Consider the following 22,894-nt stretch of genomic DNA (forward strand, 5'->3'; position numbering starts at 1 on the left):
CTAGAAGATGTCGGCAAGGAGCCGACCGAAAAAAGTGAAGAGACATTAAAGAAAATCCTTGTCCGGGAGGGCGGCGAAGAACGCTTCTTTCTTCTCGGCTCAGGCTTAGCCGAAGAAGAGGAAAGAGAACTGGAAGATTTTTTAAGAGCCAACATTGAGGTGTTCGCCTGGACACCTTACGAGATGCCTGGAATTGACCCCGAGGTCACTTGCCACAGATTGAATGTCGACAGGTCGGCAAAACCTGTGATTCAACGAGCTAGAAGACCGACGTTGATGCACGTCGAAGCAGTAGAAGAAGAAGTAGATAGACTTCTGGAGGCCAGGGCCATCCGAGAAGTTCACTACCCAACTTGGCTATCCAACACAGTAGTGGTGAAAAAGAAGAACGGTAAATGGAGGGTCTGTGTAGATTTTACCAGCCTCAACAAAGCCTGCCCCAAAGACAGCTTTCCTCTGCCCAAAATTGACCAGCTAGTAGATGCAACTTCAGGGCACGAAAGGATGAGTTTTTTGGATGCATACAGAGGGTACCACCAGATTGTCATGTACCCACCAGACGAGGAGAAGACTGCGTTCATCACCCCTAAAGGCTTGTACTGTTACAAAGTAATGCCTTTTGGGTTGAAAAACGCAGGAGCAATTTACCAAAGGTTAGTAACAAAAATGTTCAAGCACCTAATTGGTAAAATGGTAGAAGTCTACATCGATGACATGGTGGTGAAGACCAAGGAATCTAAGGGTCATCTTGCTGACTTAAAAGAGGTCTTTGATATACTCAAAACATATCGGCTCCGACTCAACGTGTCAAAGTGCGCGTTTGGAGTTGGATCAGGTAAGTTTTTAGGGTATCTGGTAACGAGAAAGGGCATTGAGGCCAGCCCACACCAAATCAAGGCCATCCTAGAGCTGCAGAGCCCGACGTCGGCAAAATAGGTTCAGATGCTTACCGGAAAGGCCGCAGCCCTAAACAGATTCATCAGTAGAAGCTCAGATAAATGCAGACCCTTCTTCAACTTGGTGAAAAAAGCCACAGACTTTCTGTGGACAGAAGAATGCGAAGCCGCTTTAACCAACCTAAAGAGGTACTTGACCACGACTCCGGTTCTTTCCAATCCAGAACCAGGGGAAGAACTATATTTGTACTTGGTAGTTTCAGAACACGCAGTCAGTGCAGTACTAATTCGAGAAGAAAAAGGGGAGCAAAAGGCTGTTTACTATGTAAGCAAAACTCTAGCCAGCGCAGAAACAAGGTATCTACCACTGGAGAAATTAATGCTAGCCTTAGTAATGGCTTCAAAGAAGCTGAACCATTACTTTCAGGCACATAAAATTGTGGTCTTAACAGAGCATCCATTGAAGTCCTTATTACAGCAAGGAGACTTAACAGGAAGGATAGCAAGATGGGCCGTAGCCCTAGGTCAGTATGATCTAGAGTTCAGGCCGAGAACAGCGATTAAAGGCCAAGCTTTGGCCGACTTCGTTATAGAATTCACCCCCGAAACCACCAAACATCGGGCTCCGTTGAGCCAGGATGAGCATTGTCCCAGGAAGCAAGGAGAATCTCAGCCAAAGACCAAAGAGCAAAGGAAGGAAAAACTCAGACCCTACAGCATCTACATCGGCGACTCATTCAGACTGTTTGTCGATGGAAGTTCAAACCGACAAGGCGCAGGGGCAGGAGTACTGCTGATATCTCCAGATGGAGAAATAATAGAACAGTCCATCCGTTTGGGGTTCAAGGCCTCAAACAATGAAGCAGAATACGAAGCATTAATTGCAGGGCTAAAACTGGCAGCAGTAGCAGAAGCAGATGAGGTAATAGTTTTTTGTGATTCAAAACTTATTGTTAACAGGTGAATTTGCAGCCAGGGACGAAAGGATGTCAGCATATACAAAAGAGGTCATCAGATTGGCAACCCTATTTCAGAACTGCCGACTACTGCAAGTCAGCCGAGATGACAACACCCACGCCGACGCGTTGACTTACCTGGCAAGTTCAATACAGACTGGAAAAACAAGAACAATTATGATCGACTATATGTCGGGCCCGAGCATAGAACCAGAGAGCACAAAGCAGCAAGCAATGTGTGTGGATATGGGGCCAAGCTGGATGGATGCAACTGTTGCATTCCTGAAAGAAGGAAAGTTGCCAGAAGATCATAAGGAGGCACACAAAGTCAGATTGAAATCGGCAAGATTCAGTCTGACAGAAGATGGACACCTCTACAGAAGGTCCTTCACCGGACCACTTTTAAGGTGCGTACACCCTTTACAGGTTGAAGATTTCCTGTATGAAATTCATGAAGGAATTTGTGGAAGCCATGCTGGGGGCAGATCATTAGCCCACAGGGCCATTACCCAGGGGTATTGGTGGCCCTACATGCAGAAGGATGCTGAAGCCTACGTAAAGAAGTGTGAACAATGCCAAAAGTTTGCACCTTTGATACATCATCCAGCTGCTGACCTAAACCCAGTATCCAGCCCTTGGCCGTTTGCCCAATGGGGCATGGATCTGGTTGGGAAACTTCCCCAGGCAACTGGGCAGAGAAAATACTTGCTGGTGGCAACAGATTACTTTACAAAATGGATAGAGTCAGAACCTCTTGCCAAAATCCGAGATGTGGACGTCAAGAACTTTATATGGAGAAACATCATCACCAGATTTGGGATTCCAAGAGCAATAGTTGCCGACAACGGAACACAGTTTGACAGCAAACTCATCAAGAACTTTTGTGCGAAATTCAAGATCAAAAATTACTTTTCAACACCAAGTTTTCCCCAAAGTAATGGGCAAGCAGAAGCATCCAACAAAGTAATTTTGGATGGAATAAAGAAGAGACTGCAGGCAGCAAAAGGAAAGTGGGTAGACGAATTGCCCAACGTGCTTTGGGCATATCGGACTACGCCGAGAAGATCAACAAGGGAATCCCCCTTTGCCATGGCTTATGGCACAGAAGCAGTCATCCCATTAGAGATCGGCATCCCAGGAATCAGGACCCAGGGAGTAGAGAATGGCACCAATGACATACTCTTGGCCCGAGATCTGGATCTTCTGGAAGAACGAAGAGAAAAAGCTGCAATTCAGCTGGCAGTATACCAGCAACAGCTTGCCAGAGCTTACAACAAGAAGGTTAATCCAAGCGAATTTCAAGTCGGCGACCTAGTCTTGAGAAAAGTCGTCGGCAACAAGAAGGATCCCAGAGAGGGCAAGCTTGGCCCAAACTGGGAAGGACCCTACAGAATTACTTCAGTATTAGGCAATGGAGCTTATCGGCTTGAAGATAACGAGGGCAAAGCACTGCCAAGACCTTGGAACACTTGTAATTTGAAAATTTTCTATCATTAGATGTGCATTATTTTTTGGCCGATGTCATCAATAAAATTTTTTCAGAATTCTTTCAACACATATGACTGATAAAATTACATATTCTTTGGAGACATGAATAATGAGAACCCAAGTAGAACTCAGGTTCACATTGGGGGCATGGAGAACAAGAATGCGTTTACCACTTGTTGAAATTTGTAGCAATTTACAAGTTGGAATTAAGCTGATTCCTTATCTTCACTTGTTGAAATTTGTAGCAATTTACAAGTTGGAATTAAGCTGATTCCTTATCTTCACTTGTTGAAATTTGTAGCAATTTACAAGTCGAAGTTAAGCCAAGATTATTCCTTAATTCACTTGTTGAAATTTGTAGCAATTTACAAGTTGAAATTAAGTTGATTCCTTATCTTCACATGTTGAAATTTGTAGTAATTTACAAGTTGAAGTTAAGCCGAGATTATTCCTTAATTCACTTGTTGAAATTTGTAGCAATTTACAAGTTGGAATTAAGCTGATTCATTATCTTCACTTGTTGAAATTTGTAGCAATTTACAAGTTGAAGTTAAGCCGAGATTATTCCTTAATTCACTTGTTGAAATTTGTAGCAATTTACAAATTGGAATTAAGCTGATTCCTTTTCTTCACTTGTTGAAATTTGTAGCAATTTACAAGTTGAAGTTAAGCCGAGATTATTCCTTAATTCGCTTGTTGAAATTTGTAGCAATTTACAAGTTGGAATTAAGCTGATTCCTTATCTTCACTTGTTGAAATTTGTAGCAATTTACAAGTTGAAGTTAAGACGAGATTATTCCTTAATTCACTTATTGAATTTTGTAGCAATTTACAAGTTGGAATTAAGTTGATTCCTTAATTCACTTGTTGAAATTTGTAGCAATTTACAAGCTGATGTTAAGCCAACATGTGATCATCCGTTGAAATTTGCAGCAATTTCCAGGTTGAAGTAAAAGCTAAGTATATTGCTTAAACACTTGTTGAAATTTGTAGCAATTTTCAAGTAGATCATTATTTAACACTTGTTATAAATTGGGAACAGTTTACAGTATATGTTAACACTTGTTGAAATTTGTAGCAATTTACAAGTAGGTTAGACCGAGATCACTGTTTACATACTTGCTGAAATTTGAGAAGAAGCTTGCAAAGTTAACATTGAGTAGTACATGTTTCATACTTGTTAGAATCTATGACAAGTTTGCAGGACAGTATCTTACTGAAGTAAAGCTTATAGTTATTATACCCGAGGTATGTTACCCCGAGAAGATTGCACAAAGGTGGCAAGATATGAAAGGCGTGTAACACATGCTAAGTATAGAATCACACAGAAGTAATCCAGAGAAAATAAAAATTGAAGCATTCAGAGGAAAACAGTTGCAGTTGTATACACACATCGGCCATAAAAGGGAGCTTACATTGTCCAGAAATTAAAACAAAGTACAAAGTACAAAAAAAAAAAAAGAAAGACATCAAAGTTATGATTCCTCTGCCCCAGGAGCAGTTTGGGTCTGGACCTCGGAAGTTTCTTGCGAAACCACTTCGGCAACCTTCTCTGCCGCCTGCTCGGCGTCAATTTCTGCTATTGTTTTATCAAGACTTCTTTCAGCCAGAAGAAGGTCGGATGATAGCTGCCCTGGAACAGCCACCTTGGACACCTCCTCAACCTCACCATCCTCTTCATCTTGAGTTAAGTTGATGACCTGCTCAGTAGAAGGAAAGGACTTGGCTTCAGCAGCACCCTTGGATTTCCTCACTAGGGCCTCATCATCATTGTTGTTTTCATCCTCAGCCTCAGGCTCTGATTCATCTTCAGCTTGGCTTGGAGGTGGAGGTGGAGGAAATGGGAGAGGAATAGCATCAGTATTGCAGAAAGGCGAGTCAACAGGGAGATCAAGTTTTTTTTATCAGGGACATCCAACCAAGGGAAAATCCCCTGTTGCATGCCTGCCTGACTTGAAGCTTGTAATCCTTAGTGACGTCGGCCACGCCCTGAGCATATGTCTTCTCATCAACCTTTTTGATATCGACTTCCTTTGTGGCCAAGGCTTTCTGAAGTTCCTTTTCGGCCTGGGCCGCTCTCGCCTCGGCCTCTTTCTTTTGGGATTTAGCAACTGTCTTGATGGCCTCAGCAGATTCAGCCTTTTCCTCCGCTAAGGTTTGGGCTTTGGTGGCAGCCTCGGCCTGATCCTCCAATTTTTTCATCTTTAATTCAAGAGATTTATTCTCCTTTTTGAGGGCAGAAACCTCCCTCCTCAGGTCGACCAGCTCCTCTCGAGTCTGGAAAGATTGCATCGAAAATGAGTGGGCATGCTGGATGGCCTGAAAGAAAACAGAAGTGTTAGAAAATATTTGTAAGTACAAAACAGAATGGAAGAGAAAGTACCAAGCAGGAACACTTACTTGAACAGAGTGCTGGAGCATTAGGGCATAGTTCGCATATTCACTATACCCGGCATTCCGCTCCAAATCACCAGGAAGGAGCAACGCCGTAGTAAGGGCAACGCCGACATTTATGTCATCGGCGCTTTCATTGGTCATTATAGGCCTATCTTCCAGAGTAATCTGGGGAGCCCAAGGAACATCAGATTTTTTGGAGCCCGAGGTCGTCGCAGACGATGACCTCGGCTTCTTGGGTTGAGTAGATTCTGATGGCTGGGATTCTGCACGCCTCTTCCCAGCGGAAGGTTGAGATTTGCTGTTTTCAGCCAGCTTGGAGATGGGTAGAGCATCCTCAGCTTCAACCTCAGTAGCCTTGGTCTTAGGCTGGGCCTTCTTGGTTCTTCTTGGCTTCGGTGGGGGCATAGGTTGTGTCGGAACAACGTCGACGTCAGTTGGAAGATCGGCTAGGAGATCTTGGGCGACAGGCTTTTGACGAACCATCTCGGCAGTTTTTACGAGTCTTCCCCGACATTTTCTTTCTGGTATTGGGATTAGGTATGGACCAGAAGTTGATGGTTGGTCGGCTGGATCAGAGGTTGACCCTTGGTCAGCCCGAGATGTTGATGCTATTTGTAAAGTGGTAGCAGAGGAAGGAGATAGGCTCTTATTATTTCTTTTTGGGACGTCGGGCAGTGTGGATTTGTATGTCGGGATAAAATTTAGTAACAGAGGGGCCTTGCGCTTGTGGATTGGAAGATCTAGAAGCTTCTTTAAATCTTTGCCTGGGAAGTATGATTGGCGAAAGTTTTTTGGTGGCTGATGAAGATCTGTGGGACAAACAAACAGACATTAGAAACAGACAAAGTTTTGAAGACTTGAAAAGAAACAACTAGGTATTGACGCTGGGCTCTTACCCTTGCCCTCTTTAACTGTTCGAGGAAGAGGGTAGAGGTGAACATCTTCGTCTGGGCCAAATTCCCAACTTCCCGAAACAATAACAAAGTCATCCCCGGCTCCCTTGTTGGAGTCTGGGAGGTTGGCTACAATTTTGAACTTGGTGGACCTCGGCTTGAGGTAGTAGACGAAACCTTTTTCCTTCAGGTTAAGTGGACACATGGTATAACAATATTGTATATCGGCAAGGGTGATTCTAACGTTTTCTTGTCTAGCTAAGGTGATGATACCAAAAATCACTCGATAAGAGTTTATGGTAAGTTGCATAGGGTTCAACCTATAGTAGTGGAGAACTTCGCGAAAAAGGGGATTAAGTGGAAGCTGAAGTTCGCATTCAGTAAAGGCTACAATATGAAAGGGCATCGTATGATCTGTGGGCATGATGGAATCGTCATCCCCAGCTAGCCTGAGGTGAACATCGGCAGGGATTGAGAACTCTTGCCTAAAGTATTTGAGTTTGGTTGGGGTGTTGACCCTATGTCTCCACATACCCATAACGACGGCCTAAGTTCAGAAGGCTAAGTTTCAGAAAGAAGGCTCACTTAAAGGGTTATTGGAACCTCGGCAAAGCCCTAGGTAAGAACTGATAAGGTTTGTTTCAGTTTTCCCTAAAAATTAAAGATTCTATAGACAAATCCCAAACCTAAAACTATGAAGGCCAAGATTGAAAAGCAAGAATTAAAGATAGAGATCTGGAAAGAAAAAACAGAAAACAAGAAACACAGAATGACGTTTCAGAATCAACGAATAGAGGTATGGTTCTCGAAAGGGAAAGAAATACAGAAGTAAACAAGTCAAGAACAGTGGCAAGAAAAGTGTTGAGATAGTGCAAGTGTTCAAGATATGAGCAAAATCATGGAACAAACACATCCAGATGAACAATCCAAGGTTTGAACAAAACAAAAATGGCAGCAAGTAAAAGCGCATGGAAGAAATTGGGAATAAAAGGAACAGAATCTTACCAGAACAAACGAAGTCGGAATAAGAGGTCGTTGAAGTAAGGCAACGATTGCAGACACTGCGGGACGGCGGAAGCTTCAAAAAGAGAATGAAGACGATTGCAGAGCTTGGAGCTGGAGCAATGGCGGGCTTGAGAAAGTTTAGAGAGAGAGAGAGCCAGAAATTCAAATGCAAAAGTAAAGAGACGAAAAGAAAGGGGGAAAAGTTTTGTAAAAAACTTGAAACGGCGGCAAAAGTAGGGCATTTATTACGCCTGGAGCAACGCACACGTCAGACGGCGCAGATGGGTGAAATACAGCTTTCAGTCGCGTCTCAGACACGGGCCAATGAAGATAAAGCACGTGAGGGGAACGGTTGAGAAAAGGTGCATGACAGCTCATGCGCGTGGAGGAATTCGTTTGAGTTCTTGTTCTTTGATAAAGGCATGTCGGCCTAAAATGAATGATCTCGGCCAAAGAATTCTCACGCCGAGGTACTGGAAGAAAATACAGAAATAGGTTATATTTCTTTGATAAAGGCATGTCGGCCTTTTTGATGTTATATTTCTTTTTTAGACTATGGTATCTTGATTTTGGCAAGTTTTTTTTTTTTTTTTTTTTTTTGTGTGCATCATAATTTTAAATTTTGATAACTTAACTGTGGATGTGCTTTAGGTTTGTTTGGTAATTGAGACAATGTAAAGAAAGTGTAAAATTTAAAATTATTGAATTGGTGGACTTGTGATCCTTCTATTTGGCTTTAGTTTTAGCAAATTATTTCTCTCTTGTTTTTATCTTATATATTTTTTTCATTGCTGTTTGCGACTCGTGATAGTAACTTTGGTTATTTGCTCGTGATAGTAACTTTGGTTGTTTGCTCTTGAAGAGGCACAAAACACACAGAGTTATTCAATGTCTCTCAACTACCAACCAACATAGGTGGACCAACATTATCCCACATGTAAAATATTTCGCTATGTCATTCATTAGAAGCATCACATAGTAATTGAAGCATAAATTTTAGTAGTACTAATTGTTCTTGCTTTCTGGTGCTTGAATTGAAGTTTGAAAGCTTAATTTCTGTTTCAAAAGCTGTAGTAATCGGTGTCTTCAAAATGCTGGATCTTATGTTTAGAAACAAATGGTTTCTTTCAGTGCTGAAGCTGATGCATAATTGACGGAATTGAAGTTAAAACATAGGAAACCCAATTCAAATAGCGGAAATGTTGATGAATCAATTTGTGGACATTAACATAGATGAATCGGTTTACAGAAACTAATGGTCTGAAATGTGGATGTTTTATTGATAGTAACAAAAATGAAGGTAGTTCTTGAAAACAAAGGTCAACAACCTCGACAGTTTCCATGTGCTTTGTTTTTGTTTTATTTTTTAGATTCTTCTTGGAAAGGATCTTGGGCATTCTTCATATCCCTTTGATGTTTTTGGAGTTCTTGAAGTGGTATTTTTTTTACTTAATTTTATTGTTTAAACCTTTATTTTTGTATATTTTGTTGACATTTGAAAATGGGTATTGACACTGGATTACCATATTGAAGTTTTCACATTGCTTAAACTTCGGGGGTTCAATGATTGGATCGGGTAATTGGTTTAAGTTGGGGGTAGATTAAGTGTTTGCTACAAAACTATGATGGTATATGTATTCTGGCAAAATGACAATACCATGATTTTCATTCTATTATTTTTGTTGTTCACAATTTGTTTCTGCAATATGGTGAATGTCTTCTAGGCCTTGCTATTACTTTTAGCTTTAAATTTGTCATACTCTACCTAAATATGAGATTTATATTCATATTATTTGTCATTCTCTACCTAAATATGGGTATCCACACTACCAAATATTTGCATCAAATGGCTGAAAATAACTTAGATTCCAAATCAATAAGTTATTAGTTTTTAATCATAACTATTTTCAAACTCATAACCCATTTGATATTTATTTGAAATCACACGAACCATTCATGAGATTGGCTATGCAAGAATTGATAGAAAGCATGCTTAGATATTTTTTCCCTTCCCTTTTCGGAATGTCTTTAGGCACGAGTCATTCGCTAATTGTCTTATATGAAAATGAATTAAAATAGCGAATGACTCGTGCCCGATTGAGGAAAAAAAATCTTAGTATCTTTGCAGACTTTCCACCAAGGTTGCTCACGAAAATTGCAGGGTAAGTCATTTTTTTTTATAATTTTATTTCTTGTCATTTGGATTGTAACTTTCTATTTGTGACACTTAATTATTGAAATTAATTTTGGGGAAATTGCAAATAAGTGTTAAGACCAATTTTTTTTTTTTTTTTTTTTTTTTGCACTGAGCATGCTTGGCAGGAATTGATGTTAATAACTTTTCATTCTACGTAAAATTCACAATTCTATTGTTCTTTGGTCTTTCTCATCTAATTTTTTCATACCATGTAGGACCTTCATTCTCAACTGAAGAAATTAATTCCAGAACAACAGGTACATTCTACTAGGTTCGATATTTGTATTGATAATAGTATAATTGTTTTGTTTAATTTTTTATTCTGATTGGACATGAACTCAATCAGATTTATTTTTCTTGTCTCTTCTATTACAAGTTTCATTTTTGAATTCCAATTGGTTCAGTTTCTTATGTGTTTAATACGTGTGCTCATGTCTCTATCGGCTAAAGTTGAATGCTTGAGAAATATTTTTCCTTTTGAATTGTTGATTTGAAGATTGTAGTTCGTTTCAACATTTAAAGATTGAGAAATTTCACATCACATAGTAATAGATAAAGTTCTGAGCCAAGAATTGAATCGACTAGACTTGTTATAAGTAGTTGTATATACTTCTTTTTGGATTATATGAAGTATTAATTGATTTTTTAAAAAAATTTTCTTTGTAGATAACTGAGAGTAGTTGCAGAGAAGTTGTGAACCTCTTTGATTTTGGTATTCCTTTACTTTTACTTTCATGCGTTTCAATCATTAACTTTGTAACCTCTTTGTAGGGGTATCTTTATGGATAACTAAAAGAGTAGTGCAGAGAAGTTGGGTAGAATTATTTGTGTTCCTTTATGGTTTTGATTTGTTTATTTGAAAATGAAATGGGTTGAAATTGTCTGATTTATGTGAAATAGGTTACTACGATATGAGATAAGTCGTTTTTCTTTGAATTGGGTTTCTATGAATGGGTGACTTCTATGAAATTGTTTGATTTATGTTTTTATAATTTCTTGATACTTTGTTGGGTTTGATTTCTGAATATTGTGTTGGAACAAATGGTCTTGAATTCTTCAAATGATGGTCTTCGAGTCTTCAAAATTTGGCAATGATCGTGTCTATATAGAACAGAAAATTAGTGCTTCAAGTCGCATTACTAAGTCACTTTCCTAAAGAGAATATGTGTACCCACCAAAAGGTATGGAGGGGGTTACAACAAATTTGTCTTCAGGATACAATGAAGCCTGATCTAAAGATCTAGTCTATTGGCGTCTGCACTGACGACAATAGATCAGAACACTGTTGATATAATCAAGAAACCAAGACACTGTTATAGCGATCTCGATATTCCCTGTTGTTATTGAACCTTAATCCGGACTCGGTTCCGTAGATTTGTTGTTGTTGTCTCATTCTCTTTTCTGTCCCTTACTCTTTATCTTAGAGTTTTGGGTTGTGTTGTGGTTGTGTTTTAAAACCTAGAATCTTTGCCCAGTTTTTGACCTCTCCGCTCGAGCGGGGGTTTCGGAGCTCGAGCGGGAAAATCACCTTCCCAGTATTTCCTCTGTAGTGTTGGACGCTCGAGCGTGAGGTTTGATGCTCGAGCGGGAGTTTGTGTGAGACGCTCGAGCGGGGAGTTAGACGCTCGAGCAGGGGCCTGTTCTGCAATACTTCTGGATGGTTGTATCCGTCGCTCGAGCGGGGTTTTTGGCGCTCGAGCGGGAGTCTGTGAGTGAGGCTCGAGCGGGGGTTTCCACGCTCGAGCGGGGCGACCTGTATAACACACCGAGATTCAGCTTTTTGAATCACTTTTTGATTTCCTTTCTCTCTCTTACTTTTCCGAAAAAGCCATTGGAGAGCACCTCACTCTAAAACCTAACTTCTCTCTTAGGATTGATCTAGCTAGAGTGTTTTCCTCACCTTGGGTCTTTGTAAGAAGTGTGTTGATCGTCGAGGGCTTCGTTGTGATCCAAGAAATTTGGGATTTGGAGCACTTTGATTTCGGGTCATCTTCTCTATTTGAGTTCTCCATTTGAGGTAGGGATTTTCCTTGTTCTTTTTCAATACTCCGTCTATAGATAGACATGTGGTAATTTTTATATTGCATGAAAATTGTACCATGTTGGATTTGTTTGACAATCATGAAATAAACCTAGGGTTGGTTGTGTAGAGAATGGTTTTGGCTTCATTGATTGTTGTCTTGGCTAAAATAAATATAAATATAAATTAGCATGTTGTAGTTAATAGAAGAAAAGCCCTAAATTATATTTTGGTTGGGTAAATTATAATGGGGGTTTGTTGACCATTGTGTGTAAATCTCTTTTGTCAAAATGAGTGTGGTAAGGGTGTTAATACCTAAAGGATTAACCATGGCTTTGGAGTTGATTTTGTGGAAACAAGATTAGTGGAGTTGGTTTTGTGATAACAAAAAGGAAATGGAATCATTTTTGTGAAAATGAGGGAAGTGTTTTCGAAATAAGTTTGAGAATTGGATTGTTGTATCTTGAGTGTTGAACACACATGTAGAAGTTGTATCTTTAACTATCATGTTAATATTGTTGTTGGGTTTATGATTCAAGATATTTGAGTCTTTTAATAGATGTACTAACTATATGCATCTAGAGGTTTTGTCCTTGGTCATCGGTGGAGGATGACACGGTTGTGTAGAATTGTCGGGTTTGCATTTTGCCATTGATTAATTGAACATCGTATGTGATGAAGTGCTAGATACATTATATATATGTATATTTGCTCGGAAGGAGATGGTTATGTGTTCTTATGCTTTAACACATTGCTGGTGTCTTGATAGTTTATGTATATGCATTATACATGTTGGTTATGCCTTGATGTGCTGTGATTGTTGGTGTTATGCCCCGCGCTGAGAATCAAAGGTATCATACCCTTCCAGCTAGCGACTGGAGAACTGACCACGCTGAGAATCAAAGGTGTCATACCCTTCCAGTTAGCACCTGGAGAACTGACTGTGCTAATAATCGAGGGTACCATACCCCTCAAGCTAGCACCTGGTAAACTGGTTTGCTGCGCTAATAATCGAAGGTACCATACCCCTCCAGCTAGCGCCTGGTAAACTGGCTTGTTGTTGTAAAAGGTGTATTGTTGGCTTACTACGCACATATCTAGCAGAGCGAAGTTGGTTATAGTTATTTCCGTATATTGTTGGCTTACTACGCACATAGCTAGTAGAGCAAAGTGGGATTGTTGTTGTTGTTTCGTTGTAACTGAAAATATCATGCATTTGATTGGTTACAGTTCGGAGGACCGAGTTACTCCATTGGTTGATTGTATACATGTTGGTGGGTTGTAAATTTATATTTTTACAAAGATATGCATGTATAGTGATGATAGTAATGGAAACGAACCAAAATGTCATTTTTGTCTTTTGGAAAGTGTGGAGGAGAACGAATGTTTTAAAGATAAACATGTTTGAAAAGGTACATCTGAGTATGTATAGGAAATGGAAGAGAGTATCGGGCTTAGTGTGATTACTTCCTAAGTATTTGTTAATGTTATGACAGATTGGGAACGGGGGTTAATGAAAGGAAAAAGGAAAGACAAACCACTTGTAGTGTTGAATGAAACGGTTGTTTTCGAGAAAAGTTCATACATATATAATTTTGTATAAACTGTCACATTACTATTCTAGTATGAGAATGAGTGTTCATGATCATAGCTATCTGTAAGTTGTTATTGTTGAGGATCATGTTGAGTTCCCTACTGGACTATATGTTCATCCCACGTTGTTGAATCTTTTTCAGGTATTAAGCAGGTTGAGCTGCAAGTTTGGGATCTACTTGTTTACTGGCCACGGGGCCTCAGTTATGTTGGCGGAATGCCATTGTGGTAAAAGGGTTACACCCTTCTTCTTGTACCTTAAGTGATGTAAGCCCAAGGGCAATTTATTAAGTATGTTCATGTAATATTTACTTTGCATACGAATGAGAGTATCGTTAATCACTTCTACGGATTGAATATATGAGTTTATTTCCGCATGTTATCCTTGTAATTGAATTAAGCTAATGAATTTGGTAATGACTTCGAGTAATAAAAAGTGGGGCGTGACACTGATAATCAAATCTGCAGAACTTGATTATCAATAAGAAAAACATAAATTTGCTTAAGAAACTTTTGATCGAAAATTCAAAATCAAGAGGGAGAGAGAGAGAGAGCATTGCAGGAATGCTTTTTAGGATTTTGGGATGGAATGAAATGGCTGAATTCGTAGTCTATTTATAGGCCTTAATGGATCTGATCGAATGGTCATGTCCCTTGATCGCATCCGATCAGATCTGACCGTTGGATCGACGATCTATAGTGCAGATCATTCTGACACCGAATAGATGCCTTGACTATTCACACCTGATCACGATCGGGTGCCATCTCGTCCGTACGATCGCGTGCATCTCCAATCAACGGCTACGATCAACCCGCTTTAGATCGAACACACAACCGTTTGATCGATTGGTTGACTCATTGCCAACGGACGACACGTCATTGCCACATGGAGCTGACTGTATTCCACGTCATCGCTCTAACCTGTCCTATGGTGCAGATCATTTTGACACCGAATAGATGCCTTGACTATTCAAACCTGATCACGATCGGGTGCCATCTCATCTGTACGATCGCGCGTATCTCCATTCAACGGCTATGATCAACCCGCTCCAGATCGAACACATAATCGTTTGATCGGTTGGTTGACTCATCACCAACGGACAACATGTTATTGCCACGTGGAGCTGACTGTATTCCACGCCACCCATGCCACGTCATCGCTCCAACCTGTCTGATGCAAATAGGAAAGCGCCCTCATGGCGCTGATGCGTCCGTGCTAAGTGCAAAGTGCGCCATCAAACGCCACACAGCCAATGCCACGCGCGCGCGTGTGCGGATGCGGTGTGGGTGCATGCACACTAGCTTTCATCCCACAATTCCATATTCAAAGGAATATTCCATGTAGCACTTTATTAAATGCTCCATGTTTTCCTCTCTTTCCAATGTGGGACAAAGTCCCCAAGCTTAATTAATGCTTTCCAAATAAAAATAAGGAAGGTTTTGAAAACACCTAAAAAACAAAATATAAATTTTAAAAATCATTTTGAAAATTCCCCAACATATTGCAAACACTTTAAGATGGAAGTATTAATGGTGCATATTTAACTTACCCTATTTTTAAATTGAATGTGTAAATTGCAAGGGTTGTGAGCGAAGGTGTAATGTGGCAACATGTTTCTTGAGTTTATTAAACAAATAAATAGATTTCTAGAGTGTGTTTGCTGTTTTCTCTTTTGTCTAATTGTTTATTGAGTTCAACAAGTCAATGGTGGCAGTGAATTCTATGGATGTCTCCAACAATTATCCTAGATCAGTAAGGCATAGAAGGAATATTTTCTTTTAGTGATAGGGAATTCTATTTTGATCATAGATTGTAAATCTATTTATAAAATCTATTTTGTGGTAGTGAATTCTATTTTATAGTTCAAGTCTGATTGTGAAATTTGTTTGATCTTAGATTTTATTTTTTTAATTATTGTTTTGTGATTCTGTTTTGTTGCGTGGCTTTAAATTTTATTTTTCTTCATTTTTTTTCAAGTATCATTTCTTTTTGTGGTTTTGTGATTTTAAAATAATTAATCAATATGCTAATCTGACCCTTTTAGATCCAATATCGAGCACCTTTGTTTTGAAGGAAAATGCTCTATTGCAGCTCCATGTAGAGGAGGGAAAGAACCATCCTAAAATTCCTAATGTGAGTTTGCCTTATAATATTGTTTTCCTTTTCGTTCTACAATATATGAGCCTTTCAAGCCATTCACTACTCTCTCGCTATCTCGCAATCTCTCTTTCTCTAATGTGTTTTGTTTTTATATTGTAGCACTAAACTTCAATTACAATAGAAAATAAGTGTGAGCGGCCATTTACAGCTATTGTGGCGCATTTGATATTGAAGATGAAGCTTCTAAAATTCGTTGTGAGCCCAAATCAAGTGATATGAAAATGATATCAAAAGTGAAAAGAAAGAAGGTCCCTTTTTTTGCCCCTAATATAAATTGTTTTTCTTTGTTTCATTGTTTTTGCCGCTATTGTTTGTTTTATCTTCTTTTGTGTGTGTGTGTGTTTCTTCTAGGTGTTGATTTGCTTCCTCCACTAGATTAGTTTTTCCCTAAGTTAGGCATTCCTTACGCCCCAAATCTTTCTTTCTTCTAAATGGGGGTGTTGTGGAAGTGTTTATAGCTTTCATGTTTTGGACTATATGCAGTGCTTTGTTATCCATGAAAGATGAGTATAGTTCTTGGTTTAGTTATGTTTGGGTTGAACTTTGTTATCATAAAATAATTGTGATTTTCCATACGATTTGAGATTGGATTTAATAGCTAAATTTTGGAGCCCTCAACAAATTTTCTATATGAATTTCTGTTTCCATATCTTCTTAATTGCTCACTCTTTTCAGCCACTGATGTAGCCCCTCTCAATCACTGCTGCATCACTTCCATCTCGACAATTGCAAAGGGGTAATAGAGACGGCTTCATCTAGGGCTTCATTGTGCCTGAGCTTGATTTGAAAATAATTGCACAGGGGTAACTACTCTATTTATACCATTTGGAGCATTAATTATGTTTTTCTCACTCTCTATTTAACTATTCCTTTTCTCTACTTAATTATGTTTAATTCAGTTTCATTCTCTTTCTTTCATTTTTCTGTAGTGGTAAGTATCTTTTATAAGCATTTGGCTGTAATCTTTGTTTCAAATAAAATTTCCCGGTTAATTTTATTTAATAAACCTTGGATTTAATTTTAGTCACATTTGCCCGTTAACATTGATTTCAATGTTCATTCTTTTTTTTTGCCTACCAATTGTTAGACATAATGTTTCAACTAGAAAATGAGGTGTGCATTATCACAGGAATGGAAACTCCAGCTAAGCTTTAATTGTTTTAGATTTTCTATTCCTTCTTACTTATAAATTTGAATTTAATTTTGTTTGGTTTTACTATCTTGACAAATTCTTCTTCATTATAACAGGACCCTCTTAGTGGTGGACAAACCTTCCAATCAATTGGTGAATGGATTAGTGTTGGCAAAGCCATCCGATCAAATGGACAATCGATTGGAGTGTCCAATTCTTCCAATCGGTTAGCTAATCGATGTTTTTGCAAAATTTTAGATGTGAATCGATTAGTTAACTAATGTTACAGACTTGTAGAAAAGTGATATTGGGTCTTTACAATGCTGGTGGCTGCCAATATTATGATAGGATACATGGCATTAGAACCCATGCATCATCTCCTATTCATGTATCATTACTTTAAGCGAATTTTTATGAAAATTGTTTATCACAATTTACTAATTACCCAAGTGTTAATGTTGTTTAATTAAAATTTGTCTTAAATGTAATAAGCATTAATTATTAAATATAAACTATTAAGAACATAGTAATCGTTATTTTCAAAGTTAATTATTGAATTAAAAAATAATAATTCACACTACTAGAAAAAGGGGTATATGACACAGACCTTTTTGCGACGGTATATGTTGCCTTTTTGCGATGGTTAGTATTCCGTCGCTAATAGTCCCTTATTGCGATGGTAATTTTTGTCTCAAAAAGAAGGAAGCATATGTTCAATGGTTTTTGCGTCGCTAACAGTTTTAATCCAACGCATTATGCAACAGTTTCACAAGTAAATCTCGTGTTGAATTTGTGAAAAGTGATACTCCATTTTTGTCGATGCAAGTATGAGTGTGGGGATTGGAACCCTAGAAAGTGGTGCAGAGATTGGAGATTGAGAGAGAGAGAGAGGAGAGAGGGTGTGAAGGGTTGATTCAAAGTGCTATGAATGTGTTTGATGAATGTGTGTGCTCTTCACCTGTCTATTTCTATTTGTTTTGATGAATGTGTGTGCTTTTCATTTGTATATACAAGCAAAACTGCAATATTTTCAGTACAAAAGATGGAAAATGTTTTGAGGGGTGAGAGAATTTAAGTGGGTTTTGGAAGAATGGGAAGATGAGAGTAAAAATTGGGGGGACGATAATGAGGTTTGAGAGACATGTGAAGGTGGGATATGGGTTGGAGGTTGGAGAAGAGAGAGAGAGTAGTTTGGGCGTGTGTATTGGGTTATATGGTCTGAGGGCGTTGAACATAGTAGTGTGTTTTAGGGGTTTGGGATTGTGAAGATTTGGTTGGGAGTTGAATGAGAAAGTGTTGATTGATGAAGAAGAAGCCATTTGAGCAGTCGGCAGGTCAAATGGCAGCAGCTGAGTACAGGGTGCGTGTCTAATTGAGAAACTCATATCATGATGTATATTTTACTTTTGCCTATTGTCTAAGCCATGTCATCATCTGTCAAAAGAACTCATATCATCATCTATTTTTTACTTTTGGCTATTGTCTAAGCCGTTCATAGTTTACTATGTTAAAATTTAAAAGTTTTGGTGACCTGTTAGGAAGTCCTTTGCATTGATTTATTTTTATTTAATCCGTCCTCACTCTTTCACAAATTTGTGAAGGGGCACCCCTGTAACGCCCTCAAAATAACACATAAAATCCATCACTTTAGACATGCATTGATACAAAAGAAATCAACCATTTCTATTCATCAGAGTAGTTCTTACAACAGTATTACATGTTAACAACAAAAGCAAATGCCCTACTGGCTTACAGCTTTCCAAGTCAACACTTGGTTACACAAAAAAGAGTACTAACTCTATACAAAGTAAGCCCTTGGCTTGATATACATGTAATACAAACAAAATAATCAAAAAGAGTCTTCAACTCCCATATCCATCCAAGCTATGTCCTTGGAGGTGGCATGCTACTAGTACCTGAAAATAATGTGCCATATAGGGTGAGCCAACGCCCAGTAGAGATATGCTAAACACAGTATGAGTAATAACTAAGACATTAGCAAATGATAAATGTTTAATTCCCATAAATCAATTCATAACCCATTTCCATTACATGACCACTATGTCCATGTTCCATTTCATTTTCCATTCCTATCCAATTTCCCATTTACAACAACGGCTCAGAACCTGGCCAACAATTTTTATGAGACAGTGACTCATATTAAACGTTTCTCATTTCGCAAAAGATAAGCCTACTAGCTATATCAACATCTCAACAGATAAGCATACAAGCTGTATCCACACTTCAACAGATAAGCATATGAGCTATATCAACACTTCTATAGATAAGCATATGAGCTGTATCACTACATTATCTGACAAGCATATGAGCTGTATCAGGGGAGTCCATCCCCTATCTCCTCCCAAACAACATCCAGTTTAGAGGTCCATCCCCTATCTTCCCCTAAACCGTGGAGTACATCCCCTATCTCCTCCTACACGCACAACGTATATACACATACGTCATATACACAATCAATCAATACATAACGCAAATGTATTCTATCAACCATCATACTATATGACACATTCAATTGATTAGTTTTAGTTTGCCTAATCATCATGCATTGCCTACAACAATCATAACTACCCTCCACCGGTAGCCCAAAGCAATTATTTCTAAACAGATAATAAAAGCTCCAACAGATAAAGTATTAATGTTTCCAAAAGTGAGCGATTTATAAATCCAACTCCACCATTTCACAACATAATGAGCCAATTTCATTATTTCCAACTCAATTCCATAAGTCCAAAAGTTTCCCAAATTAATTATACCAATTAATTTATACAATAGATTAGGATTTTCTACCCCATTTCCCAATATTGACCCAATGGCCTACATATCAACAACCAACAACAATATCATTATTTTGAAACCCAAAATACACATTTTTGAATCAAAATAACAAAACCCCCTTTCAACATTTTCAAACCCCAACTTTCCAAAATCAACCATTTAACAAAATACCCAAATATCTAGGTCAAAACCCATAGTAGTGAGTAGGAATCCCTACCTCAAAAGATGACACCCAACAAAGAAGATGACGAAAACGAAGTTGCTCCAAATCACAAGTTTCTCGGATCAAAATGTAGCCCTCGACGATCAACCCAACTTTTACAAAGGCCAAAGGTGAGGAAACAACTCCTACTAGATCAATACTTAGAAAGAATTTTGAGTTTTAGAGTGGGGTGCTCTCTAGTGGCTTTTTCGGAAAACTAAGAGAGAGAAAGAATGAGAAAAAGTGATTTAAAAATGCCCCACAGCCAACTGATATACGACATTCCCGCTTGAGCGGAAAACACAACGCTCGAGCGTCGAGAACAAAAACTAGGTCCGCTCGGGCACAAGAAGGCCCGCTCGAGCGCTAAGACACAAGAATAAAGTACACCCACTCGAGCAAGAAAACCAGTCCGCTTGAGCGTAAACTTCCCTCTCCCGAACTTTCACCAAGACAGTACTACCCGCTCGAGCACCAACAAACCCGCTCGAGCGCGACCCGCTCGAGCGTAGAAATCACACCTGCAGAAGTTTTGCAGGGACACGAAATACTGGGAGTGTGCAATCTCCGCTCGAGCGCCAGAACACCCGCTCGAGCGGACAACCAAAAACCAAACTCCGCTCGAGCGCAGAATGACCCGCTCGAGCGTAACACCAAAAACCTGGGCAATAACACTAGAGACCAAAACTCATCCTACCTGTTCGAAACATGCCCAACACATCCTAAAACTCAAACAAAAGGAATTTAAAAGATGAAAATAAGGTATACAACCACCAACTCCACGGAACCAAAGTCCGGAACACAACAATTACAGAAAGGAAAAACCGAGATCGCTATAACCTTCCCCCCTTAAGGAATTTCGTCCCCGAATTAAACAGAAGTTTTTCAAAAATAGGTTTTCTTCATTTACAACAATATTACAACATAATATTGAACATTCCGACCCATTACCGGTCAATCCCCTCTCTTTTCAAGAGGCATTTCTCATTATACATAACAACCTGCATTATCAACATGCATTCCTCTGAAATTTACCAATTCCAACTCATTGTCAATGCCAAAATATATTTTTGCATTTCTAAACATCATTAACATATACAATGTTAAAATCAACTCCCATCATAAGGCAAGTTCTACAGCATACTTCCATAAATCAAAACATATACCATGTTTTACAACTTAAGACATATTTAATGCTCTTAAAGCTCACAATATTACAGAATTTCAATACATGATTACACATCAACAAACAAGTCCGGATAATTCTCACGGACATCCACCTAACGTTCTTAAGTGGCTTCCTCCACTCTGTGATGCTTCCACAAAACCTTCACCAAGGGAATGGTCTTGCCTCGCAAGACTTGATCCCGCCTATCCAAGACCCGAACCGGTCTCTCCTCATACGAGGCATCCTCATCTACCTCTAAGTCGGTCCAATCCAACACATGGGACGGATCCGGCTCGTACTTCCGAAGCATACTAACATGAAATACGTCATGTATCCCGGACAACTGCGGTGGCAAAGCCAAACGATAAGCAACTTCCCCAATCCTCTCAAGGATCTCAAAGGGACCGATAAACCGAGGGGATAACTTCCCACTCTTCCCAAACCTCATCAAACCTCGCCTAGGTGATATTTTCAAGAAAACATTATCACCTATCTCAAACGCCAAAGGCCTCCTCCTACGGCCGGCATAACTCTTTTGGCAACTCTGGGCTGTAACAAGCCTCCTACGGATAAGCTCAACTTTCTCCGTCGTCTCCCTAACCAACTCTGGACCCAACAAAGGTGCATCACCCACCTCGGCCCAACAAACTGGAGACCTACACGGTCGACCATACAAGACCTCAAACGGTGCCATACCGATGCTAGACTGGAAACTGTTGTTGTAGGCAAACTCCACCAAGGGCAAGTGCCTCTCCCACGTCCCACTAAAGTCAACGACACAACCTCGAAGCATATCCTCAAGGATCTGAATAGTACGCTCGGACTGCCCGTCAATCTGAGGATGATAAGCCGTACTAAAGGTCAACTTAGTGCCCAAGGCACTCTGCAAACTCTGCCACCACCGAGCAGTAAAATGAGGATCTCTATCTGAGACGATCGTCACTGGGACCCCGTGCAATCTCACTATGTCCCGAATATACAAGTCGGCAAGGTGATCTACCAAATCTCTAACGCGCATAGGGATAAAGTGTTCCGACTTCGTCAACCGGTCTACAACCACCCATATAGCATCACTACCTCGCTGAGTCCTCGGAAGACCTACAACGAAGTCCATAGTGACATGCTCTCACTTCCACTTGGCAATAGGCAAGGGTTGTAACAAACCCGCCGGCCTCTGATGTTCGGCCTTCACTTGCTGACAAGTAAGGCACTTAGACACGAAAACTGCCACATCCCTCTTCATACCCCGCTGCCAAAACTGGCGACCCAAATCACGATACATCTTAGTGCCTCCCGGATGCACCGCAAGGCGTGAATGGTGAAACTCTCGGAGTACTTCTTCTCGGCAAGACTCCGGCACAAACAAACGATCTCGGTATCTCACACTCAGGTCGGGATACACCGTCAAACCCTTCTCAACCTTCCCACTGGAGATCTTCTCTCGGAGGGATTCTACTTCAAGGTCACCTCTCTGTGCCTCTAACACTCGAGTCACAAGTGTAGGCTGCGCAACAACAGAAAACAAGGCCGCAGCCTCAATAGACTCGCCCAGAAGCAAATCAAACTCGCCAAGTGCTCCCAACATTTCCCACTCTCGGATGGCTATGGATTTTCTGCTAAGGGCATCGGCCACAACGTTGGCCTTTCCCGGGTGATAGTGCAACTCAAAGTCATAGTCCTCAATGAACTCCATCCACCTTCTCTGCCTCAAATTCAAGTCTCTCTGTGTAAACAGATACTTCAAACTCTTATGGTCTGAGAACACCTTGAACCTCTCACCATAAAGGTAGTGCCTCCAAATCTTCAAGGCAAAGATTGCTGCTGTTAACTCTAGGTCGTGTGTAGGGTAATTTTTCTCGTGTATTTTCAACTGACGTGAGCTATAAGCTACCACTTTCTCCTTTTGCATCAACACACAACCCAAACCCTCTCGTGAGGCATCACAATAAACCGCATAACCCAAACCTCTCTCCGAAATAATCAAGACCGG

This window comes from Camellia sinensis, chromosome 10, assembly GCF_055761805.1.
Source record: "Camellia sinensis isolate YWXY chromosome 10, ASM5576180v1, whole genome shotgun sequence".
Taxonomy (NCBI): Eukaryota; Viridiplantae; Streptophyta; class Magnoliopsida; order Ericales; family Theaceae; genus Camellia; species Camellia sinensis.